At 48.8% G+C, this 11,189-nt stretch overlaps 1 non-coding gene and 1 pseudogene across 1 annotated transcript; both read left to right on the forward strand.

Moving 5' to 3' along the window:
* The first annotated feature begins 3,414 nt into the window (after positions 1–3,414).
* LOC127642227 (uncharacterized) lies at positions 3,415–5,641 on the forward strand (annotated as a pseudogene).
* Positions 5,642–9,805: 4,164 nt separating this feature from the next.
* trnap-agg (transfer RNA proline (anticodon AGG)) lies at positions 9,806–9,877 on the forward strand. Its single transcript has one exon. It is a non-coding gene; the product is annotated as a tRNA-Pro (tRNA).
* The last annotated feature ends 1,312 nt before the right edge of the window (positions 9,878–11,189 follow it).

The following is an 11,189-nucleotide window of genomic DNA, read 5'->3' on the forward strand; positions in this document are numbered from 1 at the left end:
GGCCGCATATTTTCAGTGCTCAACTTTCAGCTGATGACAAATTTTTATACTGTCAAGTAGAGATATATTCTGGATTTTCATTGGCAGGTACTTTGCAGCCCATAGGTCAAGAAAGCTGGCTCGTTGGTCTAGGGGTATGATTCTCGCTTTGGTTGCGAGAGGTCTCGGTTTCAAATCCCGGATGAGCCCACTGTATACCATGTGCAGTTGGTTTGTGAGGAAGGTCTGCAGCAGGGGACTTCTTGGATTTAGGTTGTCTTTTTCTAGCGTACTGCACCTCACATTTTTTATTACTAGATTTTCAGGAAATCAATGCTAAGGTGCTTATTAGTTACAGCTTGCCTGGTGCTAATCACACCTAGATTGCAGTTCTCTTTCATCATCTCGTGTTCGAGATCCACCTATGGGAAGGGCATCTGCACCTGACCTCTGCAGAAGCATCCAATTGCACCAAGTCTGGCCTGACAGACAGAAGCGCGTGTCAATGCTCGGTAAGGGACCGCCCCTTACCAAGTGTATAAAACACTTCGTCGCAGCTATCTTACCTCAGTTGTTATTCACTTCTCGCGACCTCTTTGCTTCGCAGCTCTACGTTTTCGCTGACTTCACCACAGTCAACAGGAGGAAATATCCATTTGATCAGCCTCCGCCAGGCGTGATTGTCAGGCGGTTGCGTTTAGTTGCGATTAATTCGGGTTGCAAGCCACCCACGCTCGCTACCTGGATTTGCTCAGGCTGCCCGCCTGTTTATCAACTTTCACCTCTCCAATGGATCACAAGCTCTCCGGTAACCCACGGACGTGCAGTCGCGTGCATGCCCTGCGCCTGCGGTTCACTCATTGCCGCGAGGGATGCCCATCCCTTCTGCGTGGTGTGCATGGGACTAAGACACGCGCAGGAAGCGCTTTCACTTCCTGAGAACTGCACCCATTGCTTCGCCCTGCCTAGGAAGCTTCTTCGACGAAGACTCAAGGTTGCATCCTCTCAAGGCGCGGACCGAACATTACGATTCGGACGCTGGAGTAGGTGAAAGCGTTACAGCTCTGGGGACTTCCCAGAGCATGCCTGCTCTCAGTTGGGCTGACCAGTCTAACGAGGGCCTACTCGAGAAATCCTTCCGGTATTTCCTCGTTCGACGACGAGCCGCCCGGCTCAGGCGAGAGCGAGGACCCGCTATACTTGAGGACTCGGACGACGAGTTAACCACCCGTCCGCCCAAGTTCCCTGGTTAGCGGCTCGGCTACACTGCCGCACGTGGTCCTTCTCGAGGTGTGTGGCGGCGGCCGCTCGTCTCGGCATGGAATGGCGGCCCTCCAGAACGCCGCCGACCAAGAGAGGGATGTGTATGACGGCGAACTCCTAGGTCCCCTTCCGGTCCTAGGAAGCAGCTCATGCCTGTACTCCCTGCGTCGCTAAGCACATGCGACTCTATTGGAAGGACCAGCTAGATCTTAAGCACGGCTTAGCGGGTCTGGAGGTTAAGGATATGGCAGCGTGTGGCATGGGCGACCCTCCCACCATCGAGCCCTCGATCGCCAGACACCTTAACCCCTCGCAGGAAGGATTACTGGCCCTCCTAAGCCAGTTCTCCCTAATAAGATGGACCGCTTCTCAGCATCTGTCTTCCAGGCCTCGTACAAGGCCTCGGCTCTCACGGTAAGGGCTCTAAATGTTTCCTCCCTCCTCTCGGCCTACCAGGCCGAGCTGTTGAAGGACATGAGCACTCATTTGGAGAAAGGCGTGCCATCGCCGGCGCTGTGGAAGGAGATCGTTACCGTGAACGACCTGGTCGCTCGTAGCGCCCGCCAGGCCGTCCAAGCCGGCGGGCGCTCCATGGCCCCTATGTGTTGTGGGGAGCGGGCCCTCTGGCTCAATCTCTCTGGTCTGCCCGACAGCGAGAAAAGACGCATAGCAGGAGCCCCAGTGGAACCAGGCCAGGCTCTTTTGGCCCTGCTGTTGCACTTATGCAACAGCGGTGCGATGATAAGAAGAAGGAGGATGAGGCGTTTAAACCGTGCCTGCCTAGAAAGGCCACTCCACACCAGCCCCCCTACGGCCCCCTCAGGCCCCAGCCACAGGGCGGCCGTGCCGTAGTCACAGCCAGGCCTAAGGCTCGCAGCAGGCCACCCAGCCAGCAGCCTAGCCAGCAGCCCAACCATCCTCCTAAGCCCTGGGGTAAGACATCCTTCGGCGGCTGCAGCGAAAAAGCCCACCCACTCTACCCCGTCCGGACGGGAAGAGGAAGAGGCCTACCTGATGCTCAGCTCCAGGGGCTTCTCGGTCCAGGTTTTCAGGCGACCAGCCCAGTGGACACAAGCTTGAGTTTTTCCCCTTTACCCAAAAGGAGGAAGTTCTCAGCTCGAGGGCCCCTTTTCCCTCGTTCGGTGCCCAACCCCAGTTCATTATGGGCGTGTCACAAGTTCAGGTGTGGTCCATAAAAAATTCCCTCCCAGCTTCCAGTTCCAGAACTGGGGGAAATTCACTGTCCAGGTGTGCCCCTCCACTGTTGAAAAGTGCTCAACCACAGTCTCTTCACAGTTTGCACAAACCACTTCACACACATTCAATAAAGGTTCAATTCCCTGTGTGTGTTTCAAAAATAAAAACAACAAAAAACAAGAACAACAAAAATATCAAACACTGAGAGCTGAAAGCTCTGCCAAGTGCTGTTGTTCCCCTGAAATTCTACATGTCGCCCCTAAGTTGTCCACTAGATGGCACCATTGTATCACAAATGAACGATCCGGTTGTATTGCCTGCCCTAGGCAACTCGCCGGTGAGTGTGGGCTCTCTCACGTCACGCGTGACAGCCTGGCAGTCTGTGTCTGCCCCAGAATGGGTGATTCGCACCATTACGAAGAGCTACAGACTTCAGTTTGCCAGAAAACCGCCACGTTTCAGCGGAGTTATCTTTTCTCACACAGAAGAGAGCTCCGCGCACATTCTGAAAGAGCGAGATCTCTTCTCTTCTCGAGAAGGGGCGGTGCGAGTGGTACCTCCGCATCAATGTCAACAGGGTTTTTACTCCCGTTATTTCCTGATTCCAAAAAGGGCGGTTCACTTCGTCCTATTCTGGATCTCAGAGTGTTGAACAAACATTTAAGGAAATACAATTTCAGAATGTTAACCCACAGCGGTCTCTCTCGTGCAATAAAACAGAGCGATTGGTTCACGTCGATCGATCTGAAAGATGCGTTTTTCACATCAGCGTTTACCGCCACACAGGAAGTTTCTTCGTTTAGCCTTCCAAGGCATATGTTACGAATTCACAGTACTTCCATTTGGCCTAGCACTCAGTCCAAGAGTGTTTTATGCGTGTCGCGAAGCAGGGTTAGCCCGCTGAGAATAGCGGGGCTCAAAATCCTGATTTACATAGGCGATTGGCTGATTATAGCCGATTCGAGAGAGATCGTCATGCAAAACACTGCCCGTGTGCTCGCTCACATCACAGCCTTCGGCTTCAGAGTGAGCGTGAGCAAGAGCAATTTCATTCCAGCGCAGAGAGTTACTTTTCTGGGTTTGGAGCTGAATTCGGTTACAATCGCTGGCGTCTCTCACAAGAGCGTTCTCTCCTTAATGAATTGCCTCTCACAATTCAAAGAAGGGCGAGAATACATTATCGGCGCATGTCTCAGGCTACAGGGTCTTATGGCTGCGGCTATACATGTCCTGCCTTTGGGCCTTCTGAGAATGAGAGCGTTCATGAAGTGGGTTTTAACTCTTCATCTCAGCCCTTTAGCGATCTCTGCCGCTCTGTCACAGTGGCGCTGCGTGCACAGCAGCTGCGCCACTGGAGGAACGCCAGAGTTCTCGCGCATGGGACCCCTCTCGAGGCGATTATGCTCGCGGAAAGTAGTGACGACAGGCGGCGTCCTTAACAGGATGGGGAGCCACGCAAGAGGGCAGAACAGTGAATGGTGTGTGGCCAAGCACACTTCACTCAGCCCATATAAATTATTTAGAGCTCCTCACTGTGTGGAAGGCTCTGAATCACTTTCTGCCCCGCTTGCAGGGGCATCATGTGCTGGTGCGCTGCGACAACACGACAGCTGTAGCATATATCAACTGCCGGGGGGATGCGCTCCTCCAAGCTGCATGCTCTCGCTCACAGGCTGTTAGTATGGAGCAGGCGGCATTTCCTGTCGTTACGGGCGGCCCATGTCCCGGGCATACTGAACAGGGGCGCAGACCTCTTGTCAAGGGGAAATCCGCTCTACGGAGACTGGCGCCTCCATCCTCAGATAGTTTGTCTACTGTGGAGGAGGTTCGGCCAGCCAACCGTAGATCTCTTCCATTGTTCTTCTCGCTACGGGACGAGGACGCCCCCCTCGGCGTGGACGCACTGGCCCACCCGTGGCCCAACGTGCTGCTCTATGCATTTCCTCCCCTTTGCCTCATAACGCCGTCTCTGGCCAGGGTGAGGGAACAGAGCTTGACCATGATTTTGATAGCTCCCAGGTGGCCCAAGGCGCCGTGGCTCTCTGAGATTATCCCTCTGCTGTATGCCCAGCCATGGCCCCTCCCACTTCGCACAGACCTTTTGTCTCAAGCTGAGCGGGAAATTTATCACCACGCACCGGACAGGGTGGCCCTCTGGGCCTGGCCCGTGAGAGGGCCAACTTAAACACATTGGGGCTCCCCACGTGTTGTGGCCACCATTCAGTGTGCCAGAGCCTCTTCAACACGGTCTCTTTACGACTGTAAGTGGCGGGTGTTCGAAGAGTGGTGTGAAGGGCGACGGGTAACGTCATATCAGTGCTCAATCACCGACATCTTATGCTTTTTGCAGGACCTTATGGACAAGGGAAGATCCTTTTCCACTATTAAGGTCTATTTAGCGGCTATCACTGCATGTCATGTGGGGTTCGACAGCGCTACGGTGGGGCAACACCCCCTTATTCGTAGGTTTATGAAGGGCGCACGCCGCTCTCTTCCAGTTCCCAGGAGAGTCGTTCCTGAATGGGACCTCTCCATGGTGCTGGACACAATGTCTCAACAGCCGTTTGAGCCCCTGGGGAGTATTTCCCTTAAGAATTTGTCTTTCAAGACAGCTTTGCTCTTGGCCTTGGCGTCTGCCAAGCGGGTCAGTGATATGCATGCATTCTCTGTTCATCCCTTGTGCACTAAATTCTCTCTCAGTGGAGATAAGGTTTTCTCAGGCCCAACCCGGCCTTTATGCCAAAAATGCTTCCCGGCATTCACGTGTGAGGTGATTGAGCTTTCAGCGTTGCACCCAGCTCCTTTCTCCTCCACAGAGGATCAGAGGTTGAGCGCTTTGTGTCCTGTATGTGCCCTCGTGGTGTACTTAGACAGGACCAGCTCGTTTAGAAAAGCGACCAGCTTTTCATCTCTTGGGGCCCCCGCACTCAGGAAACCCATTTCCAAGCAATGCCTTTCTCATTGGCTTGTGGAAGCTATATCTTTGGCATATGAATCAAGGGGAGTGCAGCCCCCAGAGGGCATCAGAGCTCACTCCACTAGAGGTATGGCTGCCTCTTGGGCTCTGTTTAAGGGAGTCTCTTTGCAGGACATATGTGCCGCTGCAAGCTGGGCCTCTCCCCATACGTTTGCCAGATACTACCGGCTAGATGTTACCAGAACCCCGGTAGCTCATTCTGTCCTGGGTGTCGGCTCTTTGTAGCTTTGTGCTCTTAGGCCCTCCACCCCTCTTTAAGTCTGGGCTGCCTAGTCCAGCACTTTAAAGTCACTAAGCATGTTTCTACTCTGCACCTGGCACCATATATTCACCATGATAGTGCGGTCAGGTTTATTCACGAATGCATGTTACCATATGCTATTCTTTGTTGCTAAAGTGGCTTCCTCACTTTGTGGGGTGGTTTCCGTGTGACGTGTCATGCACCGCCTTTTGAGGTGACCGTCCTCTGGCTTTCAGGGCCTCATTGTAGTGTATTGGGCAATCGGGGAGCTGTCCATATCTCCCATAGGTGGATCTCGAACACGAGATGATGAAAGAGAACAATAGGTTACTGTCGTAACCCGGTTCTCTGAAACATCGAGTGGAGAGATCCACCAGCTTGCCCCGCTTGCTGCACGAGAAGCGAATATGCTCACTGAGGTAAGATAAGCGGCGTCTGGCGTGTTTATGCACTTGGTAAGGGCGGTCCTTACCGAGCACTGAACGCAGCTTCTGTCTGTCAGGCCAGACTTGGTGCAATTGGATGCTTCTGCAGAGGTCAGGTGCGGATGCCCTTCCCATAGGTGGATCTCTCCACTCGATGTTTCAGAGAACCGGGTTACTGATAGTAACCTATTGTTTCTTTCCGGTATCACCTACAGAGGGGACTTTAAGGGAGTTTTTTTGCAGGGGAGTTAAAGGCCTCAAAATGCTCTCATAGCCTCTCGCTCTGTGTTCTCCAGGCATATGTCAACACGAAGAGTGCTTCGAAACTTCTAGATTTTCAGGAAATCAATGCTACACACTGCCAGCGACATCAGCGCACGACAGCGACTCAATACCATTCATTTTCAATGCGAGCACAGCGACTTCCGGCGACACGACCTGTCGCGACCATTGGCGCTAGATGTGGGCATGTCCAGCGACGCGACAAAGTTGAGAAAAGTTAAACTTTGGAGCGACTAACGGACGCGACAGCCAATAGGAGAGAAGACGGGAGAGCTCACGTGATCCTTTCTCTCTCTCTCTCAGCTCCTGCAGTAACGGAAAGATGGATGAATGGCTAATTATTGCTGTTAGAAATTTTCCAGTGCTCTATGATATTTCTCTTCCCACGTACAAGGACATTTTTAAGAAAAATACTGCGTGGAAAGGTGTATCTGAGATCACGGGGATTTTATGGACCCAGACAGACCGGCATTTGAATTTTCAGCCGCAGATAAACAGCCGCTATGGCAAACAGCGCGCCTTGTTTCTCATTCATCTTTGATATAAAGCATTTTATGTACTGATTCCATTTATATTTAGTCTTTTCCCTCCAAAATATTTATTTTTAGTGGCAAGAAAAGAGATTCGCTGTCAACAGCAATGGAATGACATCCGTGAATGTCATTTATAAACGTTACTAGGCAACCAGTAGTGGGAACACCCACTAGCGACTTCACCGCCAGCAACTGGCGACCTGCAGCGATAAAGTCGCTGGCAGTGTGTACTGCACCTTTAATGGTGAATAAGTGAGAAATCAATCTGTTCATGTGTATGAAGCTTACAAAATGTAATTATTGCCTACAAGATCTTTCTGCTCTATAAAACCAACGAGGCAAGGAAGTGCAACTTAAATCGAACCACAACATCCACTGTTGATATTTCCACTTTCATCTACTGTTTTTAACCTGTGATTACCCCTTTTTCTTGCACTTTTAATGACAACAACAAATCAATTGCAGTTGGTTTGTGAGGAAGGTCTGCAGCAGGGGACTTCTTGGATTTAGGTAGTCTTTTTCTAGCGTACTGCACCTCACATTTTTTTATTACTAGATTTTCAGGAAATCAATGCTAAGGTGCTTATTAGTTACAGCTTGCCTGGTGCTAATCACACCTAGATTGCAGTTTCTTTCCCTGTATCACCTACAGAGGGACTTTAAGGGAGTTTTTTTGCAGGGGAGCTAAAGGCCTCAAAATGCTCTCATAGCCTCTCGCTCTGTGTTCTCCAGGCATATGTCAACATGAAGAGTGCTTCAGAAACTGCCAGTGTTGCTGAAATGACTAAGGTGGGTGAGAATTAGACTGAAGATCCATCCTCTTTAGGTTCCAGGGTGTAGTAGCTAGCACTCTGAATCCAGCAATCCGACTTCAAATCTCAATGGGACCATTAATGGTGAATAAGTGAGAAATCAATCTGTTCATGTGTATGAAGCTTACAAAATGTAATTATTGCCTACAAGATCTTTCTGCTCTATAAAACCAACGAGGCAAGGAAGTGCAACTTAAATCGAACCACAACATCCACTGTTGATATTTCCACTTTCATCTACTGTCTTTAACCTGTGATTACCCCTTTTTCTTGCACTTTTTATGACAACAACAAATCAATTGCAGTTGGTTTGTGAGGAAGGTCTGCAGCAGGGGACTTCTTGGATTTAGGTTGTCTTTTTCTAGCGTACTGCACCTCACATTTTTTATTACTAGATTTTCAGGAAATCAATGCTAAGGTGCTTATTAGTTACAGCTTGCCTGGTGCTAATCACACCTAGATTGCAGTTTCTTTCCGGTATCACCTACAGAGGGGACTTTAAGGGAGTTTTTTTGCAGGGGGAGTTAAAGGCCTCAAAATGCTCTCATAGCCTCTCGCTCTGTGTTCTCCAGGCATATGTCAACATGAAGAGTGCTTCGGGAACTGCCAGTGTTGCTGAAATGACTAAGGTGGGTGAGAATTAGACTGAAGATCCATCCTCTTTAGGTTCCACGGTGTAGTAGCTAGCACTCTGAATCCAACAATCCGACTTCATATCTCAATGGGACCATTAATGGTGAATAAGTGAGAAATCAATCTGTTCATGTGTATGAAGCTTACAAAATGTAATTATTGCCTACAAGATCTTTCTGCTCTATAAAACCAACGAGGCAAGGAAGTGCAACTTAAATCGAACCACAACATCCACTGTTGATATTTCCACTTTCATCTACTGTTTTTAACCTGTGATTACCCCTTTTTCTTGCACTTTTAATGACAAGAAGAAATCAATTGCAAGTGTTGCCACCTAATTAGTGCAAATAACTCCAAGAGTATGAGCACGTTGCGTGTTCAGAGTATGCGCATTTAGAACACTCTGGCCGCATATTTTCAGTGCTCAACTTTCAGCTGATGACAAATTTTTATACTGTCAAGTAGAGATATATTCTGGATTTTCATTGGCAGGTACTTTGCAGCCCATAGGTCAAAAAAGGTGGCTCATTGGTCTAGGGGTATGATTCTCGCTTTGGGTGCGAGAGGTCCCGGTTCAAATCCCGGATGAGCCCACTGTATACCATGTGCAGTTGGTTTGTGAGGAAGGACTGCAGCAGGGGACTTCTTTGATTCAGGTTGTCTTTTTCTAGCGTACTGCACCTCACATTTTTTATTACTAGATTTTCAGGAAATCAATGCTAAGGTGCTTATTAGTTACAGCTTGCCTGGTGCTAATCACACCTAGATTGCAGTTTCTTTCCCGGTATCACCTACAGAGGGGACTTTAAGGGAGTTTTTTTGCAGGGGGAGTTAAAGGCCTCAAAATGCTCTCATAGCCTCTCGCTCTGTGTTCTCCAGGCATATGTCAACATGAAGAGTGCTTCGGGAACTGCCAGTGTTGCTGAAATGACTAAGGTGGGTGAGAATTAGACTGAAGATCCATCCTCTTTAGGTTCCACGGTGTAGTAGCTAGCACTCTGTATCCAGCAATCCGACTTCAAATCTCAATGGGACTATTAATGGTGAATAAGTGAGAAATCAATCTGTTCATGTGTATGAAGCTTACAAAATGTAATTATTGCCTACAAGATCTTTCTGCTCTATAAAACCAACGAGGCAAGGAAGTGCAACTTAAATCGAACCACAAAATCCACTGTTGATATTTCCACTTTCATCTACTGTTTTTAACCTGTGATTACCCCTTTTTCTTGCACTTTTTATGACAAGAAGAAATCAATTGCGAGTGTTGCCACCTAATTAGTGCAAATAACTCCAAGAGTATGAGCACGTTGCGTGTTCAGAGTATGCGCATTTAGAACACTCTGGCCGCATATTTTCAGTGCTCAACTTTCAGCTGATGACAAATTTTTAAACTGTCAAGTAGAGATATATTCTGGATTTTCATTGGCAGGTACTTTGCAGCCCATAGGTCCAAAACAGGTGGCTTGTTGGTCTAGGGGTATGATTCTCGCTTAGGGTGCGAGAGGTCCCGGGTTCAAATCCCGGACGAGCCCACTGTAAACCATGTGCAGTTGGTTTATGAGGAAGGTCTTCAGCAGGGAGCTTCTTGCATTTAGGTTGTCTTTTTCTAGCGTACTGCACCTCACATTTTTTATTACTAGATTTTCAGGAAATCAATGCTAAGGTGCTTATTAGTTACAGCTTGCCTGGTGCTAATCACACCTAGATTGCAGTTTCTTTCCGGTATCACCTACAGAGGGGACTTTAAGGGAGTTTTTTGCAGGGGAGTTAAAGGCCTCAAAATGCTCTCATAGCCTCTCGCTCTGTGTTCTCCAGGCATATGTCAACATGAAGAGTGCTTCGGAAACTGCCAGTGTTGCTGAAATGACTAAGGTGGGTGAGAATTAGACTGAAGATCCATCCTCTTTAGGTTCCACGGTGTAGTAGCTAGCACTCTGAATCCAGCAATCCGACTTCAAATCTCAATGGGACTATTAAGGTGCGTACACACTGCCAGCGACATCGCGCACGACAGCGACTCAATACCATTCATTTTCAATGCGAGCACAGCGACTTCCGGCGACACGAGCTGTCGCGACCATTGGCGCTAGATGTGGGCATGTCCAGCGACGCGACAAAGTTGAGAAAAGTTAAACTTTGGAGCGACTAACGGACGCGACAGCCAATAGGAGAGAAGACGGGAGAGCTCACGTGATCCTTTCTCTCTCTCTCAGCTCCTGCAGTAACGGAAAGATGGATGAATGGCTAATTATTGCTGTTAGAAATTTTCCAGTGCTCTATGATATTTCTCTTCCCACGTACAAGGACATTTTTAAGAAAAATACTGCGTGGAAAGGTGTATCTGAGATCACGGGGATTTTATGGACCCAGACAGACCGGCATTTGAATTTTCGCCGCGAGATAAACAGCCGCTATGGCAAACAGCGCCTTTGTTTCTCATTCATCTTTGATATAAAGCATTTTATGTACTGATTCCATTTATATTTAGTCTTTTCCCTCCAAAATATTTATTTTTAGTGGCAAGAAAAGAGATTCGCTGTCAACAGCAATGGAATGACATCCGTGAATGTCATTTATAAACGTTACTAGGCAACCAGTAGTGGGAACACCCACTAGCGACTTCACAGCCAGCAACTGGCGACCTGCAGCGATAAAGTCGCTGGCAGTGTGTACGCACCTTTAATGGTGAATAAGTGAGAAATCAATCTGTTCATGTGTATGAAGCTTACAAAATGTAATTATTGCCTACAAGATCTTTCTGCTCTATAAAACCAACGAGGCAAGGAAGTGCAACTTAAATCGAACCACAACATCCACTGTTGATATTTCCACTTTCATCTACTG

Source organism: Xyrauchen texanus, unplaced genomic scaffold, assembly GCF_025860055.1.
Source record: "Xyrauchen texanus isolate HMW12.3.18 unplaced genomic scaffold, RBS_HiC_50CHRs HiC_scaffold_53, whole genome shotgun sequence".
Taxonomy (NCBI): Eukaryota; Metazoa; Chordata; class Actinopteri; order Cypriniformes; family Catostomidae; genus Xyrauchen; species Xyrauchen texanus.